This window comes from Eumetopias jubatus, unplaced genomic scaffold, assembly GCF_037043125.1.
Source record: "Eumetopias jubatus isolate StellerSeaLion01/CBP00866 unplaced genomic scaffold, mEumJub1_p1.0 scaffold_2, whole genome shotgun sequence".
Classification (NCBI taxonomy): domain Eukaryota; kingdom Metazoa; phylum Chordata; class Mammalia; order Carnivora; family Otariidae; genus Eumetopias; species Eumetopias jubatus.
The window spans coordinates 9357501-9375679 of NW_028274808.1; positions in this window are offsets into that span (position 1 = coordinate 9357501).

Consider the following 18179-nt stretch of genomic DNA (forward strand, 5'->3'; position numbering starts at 1 on the left):
TCCCGATGATGTTGTTGGGCTGACCCCACCTCCCCCATTCAACTCTTTTACCCTCAGTTTGCATCTTTATATCAGGAAGACTGTTTTCAACTGAGATGGAAATCAAAGCATTCCTGTGTTCTAGATTTAGGGCTGTGTGTCTTTTCAGTGTTTTAATAAATCCTTCTTACAAAAGCTTCAGCTTGTTTTCCATTCCCTCTGGGTCCATAGCTTCATTTTAGCTTAGGGGAGACGGTGTAAAAACTTCCTGTCAAGCTCTGATTATCAATTTTCAATTTGATAATATTGATGATGTGGCTTCCTCTGGCAACAGAGTCCGGTATCCCAGAGCCCCAAAGGGATTACTGGTTCATGCTGACCCATGTGCCTAGACAACCGAACTGTCAAAATGAGCAATCTCTACCATGCGCGTTGACCATAGAGCTTCTGACCATAGAGCTACATTAAAAACAATCCTTTTGAATGTCTTGTCAGGTCTCAGCTGAGACAAACAGTAAATGCCCCTGACCATACTGAACAACCCCTTAGACATAAGGGGCGTCCTCAAAAACGGTGCAACAGATATTACCCTCCCAAGATCCAGAGGCACTCTCAAAGATAACCGAAAGAGAGAAAGACAATTTTCCTGAGAGCTGGCAACAGCCAGTAAGACCACAGGTGCAAATGGCATGCAACCTGCATTTCTGCATAGCCATATTTTGGGGGCCCAAACCTGACAGGTGCCAAGCCAAGTTCTCAAGACACAAAGTGAGACAAATGAGAAGGCAGCAGCTGTACCCAGGAGAGAAAGGATTGACAGTCAGTGGGTACCTAAAAGCAAATTCATGTGTCACAATTCAAAGATCTAATTCTTGAAATTTTTTTTTTTTTTGCCTGCCACTCTGAATTTGGAAAGGAAGGGATGAAGTAGAATTTTACCTTCCTCTCTCAACCAGACACCACAGATGGAGATCTGGGAAAGCAGACTGGTTAAGAATTCTTGCCATTTGCCAGCTTCTGCCATTTGCCTAAGATTCTGTCAGTAGGCTGCAGGGGGAGTGTCCCAGGTGGTCTCCTCCTGGCCCCCAGAAACTATAGAGGAGGAAAAATTATCTTCCCTACCCCCTTTATGATAGTACTTTGCTGAGACCCCTTTTATTCTAGGGCAACTCCTAAATGCATTAGGTTGTCTAAAGTGGTTTAAAATTCTCCATTGTAGCTGCTGTAATTCAAGATTATTTTTGCTAAGTTTAACCTGCTTGTTCAACCTTAAAACAAAATTTTATTCACCCAAGGCCTCACACTGGACCCAGTCCAGCTTAAGCCAGACCCAGTCCTACTACGGCCAGTTTAGGACCCAGCCCAGTTTCCAAATCAAACCGGTCCAGTTTCTAAGGAGCACCTAGCCTGCTTTCAAAGTCAGACCCGGTCCAATTTCTAAGTCGGACCTGACCCGGAAAAAGAAAACCTCAAATGAAGTTTCTGAAAGCTCCTAACGCAAAAGCTGCGGATGCAACAGGACCCCCCAGCACCTCCGGAGGCACGGGAAAGCAGCAGAGCTCAGGGGACTTACAGGTACCTTCACGTGGTTGCTTGTTCTTCCTTCTGTTCTCTCTTCTGGCACCAGAACTGTTAAAAGATAAAGTGAGGCATATTGAAAAATTTGAGTTCATTTGACAAAAATTGATTCAAATTGGGCAGCATCCAATCTAGCAGATGGAAGGGAGTTCAGAGGAGCTGTACAGAATCAAAGACTTCTATAGGGAGAATGGGGCGGGGACAAGAAAAGTTAGAGCGGGCGAAAAATGTGTAAATTACTCCAAGGTTACTTTCCTTTCGGGGGTTGGCAGGGGACAGTCAGGCAGAATGCCTGACTAGTGCAGATCAGGAGGTTCCTGATTGAGTGGTTTAAGTTTCTGTTTCTGGAAGAGCCAAGACTGTAATTAATTCTTGGTTTGGTGACAGAAGCCATAGCATAAGCAACTTCATTTTTAGACCTGTTGCCTTGTTTTTAGCAACACGCATGGTAGAGATTGCTCATTTTGACAGTTTGGTTGTCTAGGCACATGGGTCGGCATGAACCAGTAATCCCTTTGGGGCTCTGGGATACCTGACTCTGTTGGCAGAGGAAGCCTCATCATCAAATAATTTTGACAAGCATTTACAAATTTATCCACACTTTTAAAATACTAACTTGGTGGGAGTTGCGAGGTTTTCAAAATCTTTAAGGCTTCATTGCTACGAAATCAAATACACAATTTAAACAGCAGATGATAGTCTGGAAAGTGTATCCCAAGGTGGGGAAGTATTATAACGGTAGATGCAATTGAAGAAAAGTATTATAAATTTCTACTGTGGGATTTTGGAGGAGAAACAAATTATTTCTGCTAGTATAATCAGGATAAGCTAACGCCATGTGAAATTTAAAAGAGGGGGTGATATAGGATAAGAAAGCAAGGAAAACATACATTGTGCGTTGAATTAATTTTCATTAGCACCTAAACTGAGCCTTAGTTTTTTGCTATGTCAGGAGCTAGGACATGGCTCCAGAGAAAAATATTGTAACATAATACATGCAAATTTGGTCTCAGTGCCCACTGCTACCTGTAGGTCCTCCCTTGTAATTAAGTCATTTGTGTTTCTTTTGGCTAAAAGAGCCTGAACTTGGTCACCTCCACTAAGCCCACCCTTTTTTCCCAATACTACTCTCTCCCCACTTGAACTCAAAATTCCTAACAGAAATGCAACTCATCTATTGGTTGGAGGAAAACAGCTAAATTATACTATAGGGGGAATGTCTGAAAAAGGGTATCAATAGGTCGGCTTCCCCAAGGGTATTTATATTTAGAATAATTAATATGCCACCTCAAAGGACTCTGACTTTTTGGTGGCTTTTTAGCATCTATTAAAATACCCAATGGGTCCACTATCCAGTTAACTTAAACTTAAGAGTCATGTCTGCAGCTCTGTCTTAAAGATGTTAACATACTCTGGATATTTGCGTTCCTTCTGGATTGAGTTTTCTTTGACTAACATTTGGAGAATGGTTTGAGTTTTAGTCTTGGAAGTATCCTCATGTTACTCTTAGGTTTTCATGTAACTGGATCCTTATGCTTTATTTTGAGGTAAATTTAAATGAAAAGAGACATCAATTGATTAATTAGATAGCAGACCTTTAAAAAAATGGTCCAGGGTTTTCCCAGCATCCTTTCCAATTTTTCATTCCTTAAATCATTTACTATACATACCAGCAGATATATGTAGTATTACTGATAAAAGAATTAGTTATATGTTATTTTTATTTAAGTTTAGACTGCATTACATAATTTTCTTTGGTAAGATGTTTATGTTGCTAAATAGAACTTATGTAAAACTATCAACAGGATAGAATAGACTCTCAGGGAGATTCTGAAGACGTGGATTTTAAAAAACATAGGACAACAACCTATCAGCCGTGGCTTACTTATCTAATCTTCCTGAGGCACTCTTTCTTTATCTGAAACCAGGAGAAAATAAGAGTGTTCTACTTTGTCTTATAAAGTTTTGCAAATGAGGGTGGGGATGTGAGAGAAAGGTTAAGTACTGTGCAGATTGAATAAAATTCCTTTGCTTAATTGGCATTTACCCAGCATCCATTAATTGATGTCAGGGAGGAGATGGTCCAGAAATGTACAAAGCAACGAAAAGAAATCAATTTGTGATTCAGAAATTTCTACAGGAATTATAAAGAGTTGGCCAGATACCTATAATGCATTTTAAAGTAAATACTTAGAATTTCCTTGACTGTCTTAAATGGGAATTAAAAATAAGGTTTTCTGTCAACTTTGAGCCGTCTGAATTTGGTTTAAATGTTTATAAAAATGGTCCATTGCTGGGTTGTGAGATTTCCGAATGTCTTAAGAACATCATCCTCCAGTCTTACCAAGGAGACAGCCTCAAATGGAACATTAAGCGATGTTACAAATAGAGTCTTCCTGTGTGGGGTGAGGAGGCAGGTGCAGGAGGCTGCAGTCTCCCCTCCATTTCCTCCAAACTTAATGGCTTTCAATTTATCAGTCTCAGAGGGATGAAGAGTTGAGTCTCTCCTGATAGCATTTGAAGCTGTGGTTCCACAGAGGATTTAACGCTGTAGTTGCAGGGAGTCTGGGTATTTCAAATCTGAGGCTTAAAAAACTAAGCCATCCCCTCCGGTTCTTGCACTGATGCTGTGAAATCCATTTGAGAAACATGCCCATGTTTTGCTACTTGTTCAAAGCTGTAAGCGTGACTTGGCATTGAAATAATAATTTCTTTTTCAGAAACTCCCCACTGAACCTGGGTTATCTAAATACAAGTTACTTATTTGATTGGCATTTGCTGTTGTCAGTTTCGCAAACTGTAAGTAATGATTGCTGCTAATGTTAGAGCATTTGTGGTTCTGTGTTTCTAAGTTGAATCCATTTTCACATTAACCTGGGAACACTTGAGCGTTACTCCCTGATTGTACATTCTGGATGAAATTAGAGTATCTTTCATTGTACAGAAATAAGTGTTATTGTTCTACAAATGAGAAAAGAAAGTATTCTTCCTTCCTGAAATACTTTTCCCGGTTTATGCCCCTGAAACCGTTTGTCAAATCAATGGCAGATTCAAGTCACAAACTTGTTTTTGACTTTTTAATCTTTAAAAGTCATCTTAGTGACTTATAGGACCAAGACTGTATATAGTGGAATATTGGCCTATTCAGTGACTTCTTCTCAAAATAATTTATATACAATGTATTTTCAATTTGTAATGTTAATACTGGGCCAGAGCTACAATAAAGTTATCAGAACAAGGATATAGTAGATCATTTTACCTGGTGTAATCTGCTTTTTTATGACAGTTGTTTATAATGTTATGATGTCTTCATGAATGTGATCCATTATAATCATAAAGGCCTAGGGCAACAACAAGCTTCATGGTGTCTTCCGACCACTTTAAACGTTGCTTCGACATTGTTAACTAGTGTCACAGATTATTTTAATGAAGAAATTTAACAATAAAAGCAAAATTCCAAAACAACGATGACCTCCAGTGAGTCCTCTCACTGTTTAAAATAAGTCTTATACTGATCATAATTTAAATGGAAAAATATTCCAGTGAACAGATGTATCCTGTGTATATGTATCCAACTAGACTGTTACTTCCGGGTGGTTCATATGGAGATTTATAAGAAAAGACTATCTTACATGTGACTTAGTATTTATTTTTTCATGTTTTAGAAATGTACATCTTCTTCAACGATCTCTGTGTATGCCAACCCTTATAGAAGATCACCTACCTTTTAGCATGTCAGCTATATCTGTTTGGTGAAAAATCTTGACGTTCTATACATTGTTGTGTAACCTGCTTTTTAATTTAAGGTATCTTTAACCTCTTGGCATGTCACTGATATTCTTTATACTATTTTAAACCTTTATATTGTGAAATGTAATATAAATCTAGAACAGCACATAAAGCATAAACATACAGCTTAAAGCATTTTGCATAAAATGAACACCCATATAATCACCACTCATGTCAACAAATATAATATTCTGAGCATCCCAGAAAACCCCTAACTGCTCATACAACATCACTTTTAATGGAGGTATAAAATTCCTGTATGACTGAGCCAAAATCTATTTTCTACTGCCTTTTAAATTGTAGGTCTTTATATATAAATAATTTTTCAGAATTAATCTGTCCAGCATTACACTGAGTTTATACGATAGACTGTAGCAATTAAAATAGTGTCATGCTGGATCATGGGTGAAGGTGAACAGAAGGAATTTGGGACTCTTGCATGGCTCAGGTGGGTGAGCAGTTCAGTTCAGTCTATTACTAATAGTTGGGTTTCCTAAGAATCAGGGCAGATTTAGAGATTAGACCAGTCTCTGTATTCCGGTCAAATTCAAGGAGTCAGGTGGTTTGAGAGCATGATGGTATCGTATGAAGTCTCACTCCAAGGAAGGGGCTTTGCACCCTCCCACCATCTTTACCATTTTTCTCCTGGGTGCAGGGTTAAGTAACTGTGAACTGACTCGCCCACCACTGCATTTCTAGCCCTGATGGCACTTGCTGGCGTAGGTGCCCTATTTCCCGGACGGCTCTCGTAATAGAGGCTTAGATCAGACATCTCTGAAGTCTGAAATTCATAGGTTTAGTGTTATGATCACTGTGATTCTAAAACTTTGTAGCAGCTTTAAGTGCTTGCAGTATCAAAGAAGGGAAAACTTGGTGGTTTTAGAAAAAAAGGATTTACTTTTTTTTTTTTGCACAAAACAGTAAGTGTAAAAACTGTCGGCATTGGTTCAGTAGCTCTAAAATGTCAGAACTTACTTGTTGCCTTATGGTCACAAGACAGCTCCTGTTGTTCCAGACACTTCCACATTCAACCCAGGGGGTGGGAGGAAGGGCTGCTATCAGCCCCAGCCCACCCTTTTTAGCAGGAAAACGGAAGCATTCCCAGATCCTGCCAGCAGAATGCTGCTTCCTTCTCACTGGCCAGAATGATGTCACTTGGGGCCTTTTCACTGAGACTCAACAACACTTTTTTTTTTTTTTTTCTTTCCTTTTTTGTTTTGAAGTCCAGATGTCACCTCTGGGTCGGTGTAGTACATAATAGGAATAACACAAACAGAGAGAGAGGTCGACTACTGAGGCAGCCTTGAGAATTCGAGACCTTTGTAAATTTCTAGAAACTTTTTGAAGGACTTTGGACTTCAGCAGAGTGTAAATATGGAGTTTGAGCCAATCTTATTTAGATCTCAAGGATCAAAGCCGCCTCATTCAACCTCAGAATTATGACTATGGTGCTCAGTGGGAGATTGAGGGGAAAGGGCAGTTCTCCGTCTGGGATAAAAAGATGGTTATTTTTGAGAATAAGAGATTAAAGGGAAATGGGGGACTTACTGCCTGATAATCTTGATCTTTTCTAGTAGTAGAAATCACCTGCCAAGATTCTAGCAGGTTTGAAATGGAATTGGTGACGAGAAATTGGTGAGGGATTTTAGAGGATTCATTATGGGAAGTCTCATGAAGATGGCAGTAATTGAACAACAGAGATTGGGGGGCATGAACGAAGGTCCGTTTTAAATCAGAGAGCCTGATAATTGGTGAATCCTGATTACCACAATCTTGCCTTCCTAAATTATAATGTAGAAAGTGAGAATTATCCCTACTTGGAGAGGGAGTCTACTTGGTTTGATGGGGAATTTACTGGTATTGCTGATAATGGCAAAGTCCAGATTGAGCCCTAAGCTGGGAGAGAGAGAGAGAGAGAGAGAGAGAGGGAGGGAGGGAGAGAGAGCGTGATGGAGGGTTAACACTTGGTAAGTGGAAGGTTTTGAAAGACTGGAAATTCTGGTGAAGGCAGAATACCTCTTTTAGTGGAAGTCAAGGACTAGAGAGTTGGAAAATAAGGAGGTTGTAATAAATTACAACAGTGCTTTTCACATACTGCTGACTACTACATTCTGGGCTTTAAGGCAGATTCACTCCTCAAACTGCAGAGGGGAAACTTACAACCTGGGGCATCTTTAGCCTTAGGATCCCCAGCGGGTGTTGCTTTCCTTTTTTCCTCCTGTCTTCCCTCCTTCTTCCTCCCTCCCTCCCTGTCTCCCTCCCTCTCTCCCCCCTTCCTTCCCTGCCCTCTTCTCCCTACCCCCATCCACCGCCCTCTCCTTCCTTCCTTCCTTTTTTTCAAAAATATTTATTGGTTGCTTTTTATATATCAGGAAGGTTTTTATGTATTATTAGATACTGAGGTGAACTCAACAGACAAATCCCTACGCTGGTGGGACTTCCCTAAAGTACTGACCACGTAGATGGGATGCTGAAGAGCCGCGGAAGCCCCCAGAGGCAAATGAAGCAGCAGGATGGGTCTGTGCCGATGGGTTGGGTGATGGCGACCAGAAGTGGTGAGGTTGAAGGTTTTGAAGGAAGAACGTGCAGACTTGCTAAGGGTTTCCTGTGTGGTGTTAGAGGAAGAAAGGACTGAAGTTCCTTACCAAGGCTGTTTGGACGATGTGGCCAGGCATAACTCAGGCTGAGAAATGGGATAAGGAGTACATTTTTGACTTTGGATACTGAGTGACCTTGGCATTGATTTCCTGACTGGAGGGCTCTCGCACGTTTCTGATTCCTAATGAGGGTGACATGCTTATTGCTCACGGTGGTCTCAGGAGGAGAAGTAGAAGCCAGACTGTCCTGCTGAACTGTGGTATCTTCTTCCAAAGAGGAGTCCAGTGCCTGGCTGACCAGACACGCCTGGCTAACTAAGTCAATTGGAAGATGCAAACAAAAAGCTGGGGGAAATTCGGAGGGATCCTTTTTCCTTACTGCTCCTACTTCCTTCCCGGTTGAGGGTATTCACTGAACCCTTGGCCTCTCTACTCCTTTACGCTGAGTGACTTTTTTGGTGATCAGTTTGGGAGACTAAATCAGGGTAGGGGGCTGACTTATGGCCCTTTATCCTTTGGAGGCTGAAAGGTGTGCAGGGGCTCTGTTCTCTGCTCCCGCGTGTTCCTGCTGGGCTGGAACACCTTCCTGTGTCTCAGAGCAGTTCACGCACAGGGCCCCCATATTGCAGGTGAAGGAACTGAAGTTTACAGCAGTTAAGTGACTAAAAGTAGCAGTGAGATGGTCTATCCAGGTCTCCTTTCTACGAAACAAATGTTGTGGTTTTCTTGTATCCACAGCGACTTTGGATATATATTGAGGATATGTTTTCTTTGTGTCACTGGGGTGGTGCATACACTCATCAAAGTGAACAGCGGCATAGGGAACCTCGGTCAAACTGTGAAAATAGAAAACTTACCTCTCTATATTTGATTAGTTCAAGCCTTGCACATCATTCATTTGTCACTCACTTGAAATATGTCCAATTTTTTCATTCACGTCTGAAATGTACTCAAAAACACATTTTCCTTGAGAGTTGCCCTTCCTGCAGGTTTTTGTTTGTTTGTGTTTAGGTGCTGAATTTTGGTATTAATTTTGTTATGTTTGTCATCTGGTGATATTTGTGACTCAACTAGGAAATGAATAACAAAATCCCCAAATTGTTGAAGAATTTCTATAGCAGCTGCTTTTCTACCAAGTACCTTTTAATTCCTCCATCTTGGCAGAATGCACTATCAATTATTGCAAAATTTTAAAAGTCTCCAGCTTCACAATGAAAACTATGTTGTGCTTATTTTTATGTGAAGGGAAATCTAACATGGTGAGTACCCAGGAGAGTCGTTATGGGCAGATAGCAGTACAATATGAATGGCGCTGGAATGGTTCCATGTGGTGGTAAACTCTTATTTCCAGCCAAGACCCATCAACACAAATAGAAGGAATGTGAATTAGCCGTTGAGCCTGTGCATTTACTATTAAGAGCAACTGTGCAATCTAGTTTTCAAGACCCATGCTACCCAAACACATTTTTCTGCATTACATAATGTTATCATTTGAATATTGTCATTCAAATGTGAAGACCAGCTGTGCATTTCAGGACACAGCTGTCGGGTTGAGGTGCAGATAAGCCATCTGGTGCTTGGCTCTGGGTGGTTAAATTCCAGCCGGGGATTTAACTTCATATCCAGCTGTGATAAAGTAAATTGAAGGCTGCATATTATTCTTCAGAAATCACTCCTTTGGGATATTCCGCAGAAATAAATTTTAGCCAGAGGTGTCATTGATTGGTTCTACACTTTCAATTATCACAGTGGCCAAAATAAAGCCAAACAACAAAATTGTTCGGTCATTTCATTTTCTTTGTGCGAAATAAAACAATAGTTACAGAGGATGAAGCTGTTCCATCTTCCTCAAATGATTTGCATACAGGGACAAATCTGCAAGACAACCGCCTGACTTTCTTTATCTCTCTGAACAATGAGAGGAAAAGCCAGGTGATCTGTAAAGCCTGAGTTAGACAGCAGAGGTGGTGATTAGCCTCATTGTTCTGTCTGTAGCCTAGTGAAATAGGAGAAAGCAACACGATTTTTCACCTTAGTCATTGCTGTGCTCACACCCCTTTCTCAGTTCCAACTGTTTTCAAGGGGAAGATCTTAAAATGTTGCCTTGACCTTTTGCTCGTATGGTTAATCATGAAGTCCTGAGAAAGCAAAGGATCCCTGAGAAAATTAGACTGCTCCAGTGACTTCAGGCATTTCTGTGTCTAACTACCTATATCATGGAATTAACCTCTATCACTTTTTAACATCCTCAAAGGAACAGACTTTTACTGTGACTTACTGCAATATTTTACTTAGTCAATGCCCTGTAGATAATTTTGTCTAAAGCAGGTAACACTAGGATATATTAATTACTGAGCAGGATTGAGTGAGAGTATATATTCATTGTATGTTAGCTATCAACTAATTTAGCTGGCATCAAGAATAAAAAGGCTTTCTCTCGCTTTCCATCTAATTTACTTAATTCTGTCCTGTGGCTTCTAATTGGGAAAACGAACCTTTTCTCTCTAGATGGAACTTTCTTCTGGGAGCCACAATTGCTAATTTAAACACGGAAAAAAGCGAATGTGGCTGTATGTAGAGCAGATATTCAGTAAAGACCCTTTCCTTTATCTTCTTCTCAAAATGTGTTTGGAGAAAATCTTGTAGTGGCCTAACGTGAGTAACCAGAACATGGGAGAAGCATAGGAATGCAAACATCAAATGCATATACTTTAGTCGGGGTTCTCAAGGCAAACAGAACCATAGGGATACAGATAAGTAGAGATAAAAGGAGATTTATTATAGGAATGGGCTCACATGGTTATGGGGGCTGAAAATCCCACAGTATGCCATCTGCAAACTAGAAACCAGAAAAGCCAGCGGTGTAATTCAGCACTAGCCTGAAGGCCAGAGAACCCAGGACCCAAGGGCGGAACTCTCATCTGAGGTCAAAGGCCTGAGAGCCAGGAGCTCCCGGGTGGGAGCGCGAGAGAAGATGGACATCCCAGCTCAAGAAGAGAGAGGGGATTTGCCCTTCCTCCTCTTTTTTGTTCTTTTTAACCCTCCATGGATATGATGATACTGCCTGCATGGATCTATTAGTCTGCTGAATCAAATGCTAATTTCTTCCAGAAGCACCCTTACAGATACAGCCAGAAACGATGTTTTACCAGAATTCAGGCATCCCTTAGGCTCGTCAAGTTGACACATCATTAACCACCACAGAATACTCAGGTCTGCTGGTTTATTTTCGTTTTGATTTTTTAAAAAAAGATATGTATTTGTTTGTTTGTTTGTTTAGAGGGAGGGGGTGATGTGGGGGGGAGGGGGAGAGGGAGAGAGAAGGAATCCCCAGCAGACTTCCCGCTGAATGCAGAGCCCAAGGCCTTGGGGCTCCTTCGAAATCATGACCTGAGCCCAAATCAAGAGTCTGACATTGAACTGACTGAGCCACCCAGGCGCCCCCTTTTGATTCTAAATACAGATTTTAATAATATGGATTTAAGATCAAGACTTGTTTCTAAATATCTAAGAGGTCTCAGATAAACCAGTGAAAATATATTGTTAACAATTCATTTATAATCCCCTTTGAATATGTTTGTTGGGGAAAGAATTTAAACAGAAAAGAATTTTAGAATTGATGTCAGGATTATGTATTCACCAGTAATTTCTCAAAAATATGTATTTTAAAACCCTGTGAAATACTTTGAATATAAAATCAAGAGATCTATCCCTTCAATTCTACAGGTACCCTACTCCATACCCCCATTCCCTGGACTAAATGGGGCTGATCATAGCCTTTGAAGCGGCTCCGTGGAGCATGGAAGGGCTGGCCTCAAGGTCTTAGAAATCATGAGACAAAAAATGAGCAGCAGCAAGGAGAAAAGGAAGTTTACAAAAATTCTAAGTTGACAAAGATTTGAAACACATACTACATCTCTCATTTTACTTTCAAATTTAAACTGCGGACAGCTGTTAAATTTTAGACTAACTGTTCTTTTCATTTCGAATACTTTAAAAAATAAATTTTATTACATGCTTTGGTACCTCGCAGTGTAGACAAATGAAAAATGAAAATTACTGTTACTTGGTGTCAGAGGTTTCATTATTTGACTTAGAAAATTAGTTTTACCAAAGTCACCATGCTGCCTGTAGTCATTGACTTAGAAAATTAGTTTTACCAAAGTCAGACCATGCTGTTCGGTGATGGTAAATAGCCCTTCTTCTTCACAACAAAAAAGTGGCAGACTGATTGAGAAAAGTATAAGGAAAATGAATATTTAGTGACTTTGGCCATTCCCTTTGTGTGGATTCTTTCTTTTGAAAATGGGAGACGGGAGAGAATCTCCTGAGTGAGTGAATCTTAAAAGTACTTGAAATGAATACACACACACATATATATAATCCCTGTGTTATGTTATGAAACTATCTGGGAAAAAATGAGTAGTGGTGGAAATTATCCAAGGAGACTTGATGTTCATATGAAGGGACACGTTGTGGGGTCAGACCCTCCACAATAGAGGGAATTTCTTGTTGTTGTTTCATTTGTCCTGACTTGGGCAGGAGCTTTGTTTCTAATTAGGGGATGTACTAGCAGGTGTGATACTGACGGTGCCTAAGCGTGTCAATATGTTACGTTATGTGCACAACAATGACCGTGATGATGAATAGCTACCATTTATTGTGTACTCACTGTGATCCCAGCACTGTTCTAAGCATTTCATGTGTTAATTTACTAATCCTCTCAACACTAGTATTACCCACACAGTACAGATGAGGGAATGAGACCCAGAGAGGGTAAGGAACTTGCCCAAATTTTCATCACTAGTAAATGGTACAGTCCGAATACAAATCCGTAATGTCTGATTCCCGAAACTACATTCTTCTATCCTAAATTATATTGCTTCCAAACTATTATTTGATGTTAAGTCTATAACATATTATAGAATATATCTAATTGGGATCTCATAAACAATCAGGATTCAAAATGAACAAATACATAACACACATGTGGGGCCTCTCCTCTTCTTAAGTAACCAACCAAAGAAGTGAAGTTATTTTTCTTTAAGTCAGAGCTTTTCATATTTTGCAAAGAACTTGAGCAGAGCCATTTGGAAGATTATTAAGTAAAAGACAACAGAATCATTTAGCTACTAAATCACTAATTACTAAAATGGGTACTGGAGTATAGAGAACAGAGTGGGTTTGATTAGGAAGGTTACCTAAATTATACTCAGACACATTTTAAAAAAAGTTTTGAAAAATGAAGGACAAAAGTCTCCACAAACTTATATACCCTGAAGATTGCACAAGAGGAAATGGATTTTGCTCACAAAAAGGCAGATTGGGTTTAGACATAAATAAATCTTTCCAAGAGTGTGTGAAATAGATCAAAGCCATAGAGACTCACTTGGTACTGCTTATCACAACTCAGGCACCCTATTAAATGTAAACTCGATCATTAAAGTTCCTTCTACCTCTGTGATTCTGTTGAACTTGACCAACACTCTGTGCCACATCCCCTACCGTTTAAATTGATGCAGCTTGTGTAGTCATTGGGAAAATGCAAAAAAAACAGTATTATTAGCATTCTTTAAAAGCTGAATGGTGGTGTTTTACAATGCATTTTAAATTCCTTCTGCAATATCGGAGGTGAACTTGTTACCAAAACCCAAGTTCAGCTGCTCTTTCCTCAAGAGACCAGTTTTGATTGGAAAGGAATATGAGCTTTATTCAGGAGGCCAGCCCGCCTGGGGAGAAGGCAGACTCCTGTCTAAAAGCCAACTTTAAGGTTTCTGCCTGGCCCAAGGATTTTTAAAGGGGTGTAGGGATGTTAATTAGTAAAGGGAGTATAGTGGTCTGTAACTTTTCTTGATTATGCGCAGACTCCATGGTGCCAGTGACAGATATCATCCCGGTGCTCGGAGCTTGTGCTTGGAGGTCTGGTCCTTAGTGTCCGAGAGTTGTACAACAAGATCTGGTTTCTGTTTCATGACATGCAGAAGTGCTCTTTCCTTTCTCGGAAAGAATGCGTGATCTATAAATATACAAAACAAGATTGGTTAATCAATCACACGGGCTAAAGGTGCTTGCTAAAGTTTAAAGGCTACTGGGTTGGCTAGAGGGGCCAAGGCAGCTTCAAACTCAATTAAATGTTACCAAACATGAGTTGGTTACTCATGGGTTAACCTATCCATGAGTTAGAAGCATCTATCCAAGTACTAGTTTAGGTTAAAAAAAAAAAAACACACATTAAAAAAACCCCACATATTTTTCCTAGGAAAAATTGTAATCACCAAGATTACAATGTGGCAAAAGACATAATCCCCTCTGAAGGAAAGATTTTAAGCTAAAATTTTAACATAAAATGTATACAATCACTTTATTACTAGTTGTTTGGAAAGATGAACAAAAGAAAATTTTCTTTGGGGCCAAGACTAAATTTTCTGAAACAGTTACTTGACATTTATACAAATGATAAATTTCATGAAGTACTCCTCGATCTTAGAAGTGCTTATCTATGCCTTTCAAACCCTATGATCATCATATTGCTATTATTTGAACTTTCCACATTTTCTGGGTCCATCTTAGTTATGAAAGTTACCCATTGCTAAAATAGGGCTCTGAGGAGCATAAAGGATCACTTCATCATTTTTGTTTATTTTTGAAAATACAAAGATGTGACTTTGCAACACTGTGACCAACTTGTTTGAATATATATTCTATTAGGTCATAATCTCACATATATATAACTTGCTTGATCTTATTTAACTTCTTTAAAAGTTATTATTACTTAAATAATTCATTCTTGGTCACTAAAACTTGATTCCATCTTCCAAAGTTCTTCATCCTTTTTGATAGGTTTGATGAAATTTCAAGGTCAATTATCTTTGAGGACAAATTGAAAAAAGAAAAGAAAAAATCTGGTCATGATGAAGTCTAAAGGATTAGGTTATTTAAACATGAAACCTTTCTTGACAATGAAGTTATTCAATCTTAGATATTAGAATAGAAGTTATCCTCTTTGGTGTTTTGGTTATAAACATTCTCATTTATCTGACATGAAGTAAATGTAATAATTTTAAGGCTTGGGAATGGAGTAGATGACCTTAAAAACTCATTCCATGAACATAGGTATGACATATACATTATCGGGCATGAAGTGATTAAGTAGTAACTATCTGAGCCACTATTCCCAGAGTAGAAGAGATTATTTAATAGTTACAAACAGGAAGTGTCCTGACACATTTGAGTGTGTCGAGTGGAAGACTTGCAGGTGACTCTTCCCATCTGAATGATTTCGAAAGCCCAAGCCTCCCACCATACTCCCCAGGACAATGCAGTTCCTTTGAGAAATTATAGACATGCTGGACTCTGGTTGGAAATATAGAGCTGAAGCACTGTCCCATTAGACCCAGAGCCTAATTAGAAGAGCACAAACCTTTCATGTGTATTAGCTGGTATAGACTCATGCTTAAAAAGTACATCTGAGCAAGTGCAAGCAAAGGCTAAGGTTTATTAATAAGGGAAGTCAAAAGTCAAAGACTTACTCTTGGCATCTTGGTGCACAAGAAGCAGAGCAGAGTAGTTAAGACTATATACCCTGGACTCAGTCTACATGCGTCTGTACCCACTGTAGAAACTTCAGTTTGTTATGTAGAACTGTATATTGCTAATTGTAGAAAGTTTTCATTTCTGAGTGTGAATTCCATGTTCATCAGTGGATTTTGTTCATCATCTTTGTAAAAGGCAAAGCGGCTGTTTGGGCAGGGCACACAGTTCTATTATAATAGCTGAAGTCTCTTCTGAATAGTCCAGGTATCCATTCTAATTAATTAATGCTGATGAAGAAAAATTGAATAATTTGAATATCATTCCTGGGCCTAAGTATTATTGTATAGATACTTGATTTGGTTGCTCAGATATGCCTATGATGAGATATCTTCAGAAAAATCTGTACGTGAAGCCCAACTCCCTGGCGCTTGCTTTATATTTTCTCCTAATGAGAACTTGGCTAATTTTAGATTATGACCATTATTATCATTTTCAATTTATTTTTATTGAAATATATAAATTATATCTATATCTGTAGTTATATATTTCTATAGAAGATTTTTTTATAGATTTTATTTAGCTCAGTGATGGATATTAAGGAGGGCACGTACTGCATGGAGCACTGGTTGTTATATGCAAACAATGAATCATGGAACACTGGTGATTAACATAACATAATAAAAAATTATTAAGAAAAGAACTAAGGTGAAATAAAGATGTTCTCAGACAAACTAAAAAAAAAAAATTATTTGAGAGAGAGAGAGAGAGAGCATGAGCAGGGGGAGGGGCAGAGGGAGCAGCAGACTCCCCACTGAGCAGGGAGCCCAATGAGGGGCTTCATCCCAGGACCCTGACATCATGACCTGAGCCAAAGGCAGCCGCTTAACCGACTGAGCCACCCAGGTGCCCTCTATAGAAGATTTTTAAGTATATCACCCTGCGTCATGTTCCCGCACCCTCTCTCTCTGTCTCTTGCTATCTCACTCTGCATCCTCTCTCTGTCTCTCGCTATCTCGCTCTTGCTCTCAAATAAATAAAATCTTAAAAAAAAAAAGGAATAGTTTGCCTGCCCTTGAACTTCATGCAAATGAGTCTATACGGTTTGTATGCTTTTGTGTCTGGCTTCTTTTTTTCAATAACATGCCTGCAAGATTCATCTACATCATTGCAGGGAGCCATAGTTATTTCTTTTTTTTTTTTTAATTTATTTATTTGACAGAGAGAGACACAGCGAGAGAGGGAACACAAGCAGGGGGAGTGGAAGAGGGAGAAGCAGGCTTCCCGCAGAGCAGGGAGCCCGATGTGGGCCTCTATCCCAGTACCTGGATACCAGTACCCAGTGGGTACTGGTACCCAGTACCCTGGGATCATGACCTGAGCCGAAGGCAGACGCTTAACGACTGAGCCACCCAGGCGCCCCATAGTTCTTTCTTTTTAATTGGTGTGAAGCATACTGTTGTACAATTTATCCATTGTAGTATTAGTTGCATTGTTTCCAATTTGGGGCTAGTTGCTACTAATGTAGTTCCCTGGTAGACTTTAGCACTCATTTCTGCAATGTGTATACTCATGACTCCTTGCCCTTAGGCAGGATAGGCCAAATAAGGTACCTGTCCGTTTCATAGATATCTGCACATCTCCCTAAAGGGAGATTAACTATCAATAGAAAAACATCTGCTTAAAGCCTCTCTGTTTATAAAAGTGTTTCCTTGCTCATTTGATAGGTTACTCTATCTTTCCAGAAAAACCTGTGTCTTGCCAAGAAAGCTGTAGAGGTAGCCCATGAGTTGGACTCCAACAAGATTTAAGTATAAGGGTCTAACAGGATTATGCCAGAGGCAGAGATGTAAAAAAATAATTTTACCATAAGCCCATTCTGTCAGCTCAAATTCTCAGTGCTCCAAAAAATGTAATACAAATAGTCCAGAATATTTCCATCATGACCTGCAGCAATTTCCAACCCTTCCCTACAAAAGCAAAGCAAAGCAAAACACACAAACAAACCCCCAAAATCAAAAGCAAACAAAAACCAAAATCATGCAAAACTTCTTTGTCATTTAGCACCCCTGATCTCTAAGAGAACAATACCAGCTGGGTATTGCTGGGCTTACCTTCAGGTGGAGGAAGGAAACACAGTATGATTTGTGTCTACATACGCCTAGGAATTGCATTTGATGAAGCATAATGAGTTGGAAACTTTTTTTGTTTGGTCTCAGGCTCAAAATTAATCTAGCTCAAAGTTTGGAAAACCTTAAAACCTGACTCAGTATGTGGAATCACCTTCCCCCAATTGCTCAGACTAAAAACCTGGGATTCAGCCTTGATTTTTTTCTTTCCCCAAACCCATTTCCAACCCATCAGCACGTCTTAATGACTCTTAAGAAAACATTCCAAGTGCAACCACTTCCACAAGTTCTCTGTGCCCTTCGCTTTCATGCCACCCTCCCCTCCCCCCAACTTGGCCATAGCAGCCCATTAGGGGCATTTCTGCTTCCATGCAGGTCTTGCTGCTTTGGACCTGTTTCTGCAATTCACTCTCCTGCTGCAAATGGACTTATCTTTTGTGAATATAAATTAGATAATGACATTCTGCTGTTAAAAAATAAAAACAAAACAAAGGCTACCTGGGACTTCTCATTAAATCTAGACCCAATTCCTTTTTGGCCAAGAAATTTCTAGATTCTCAATCTTGACTGCACATTG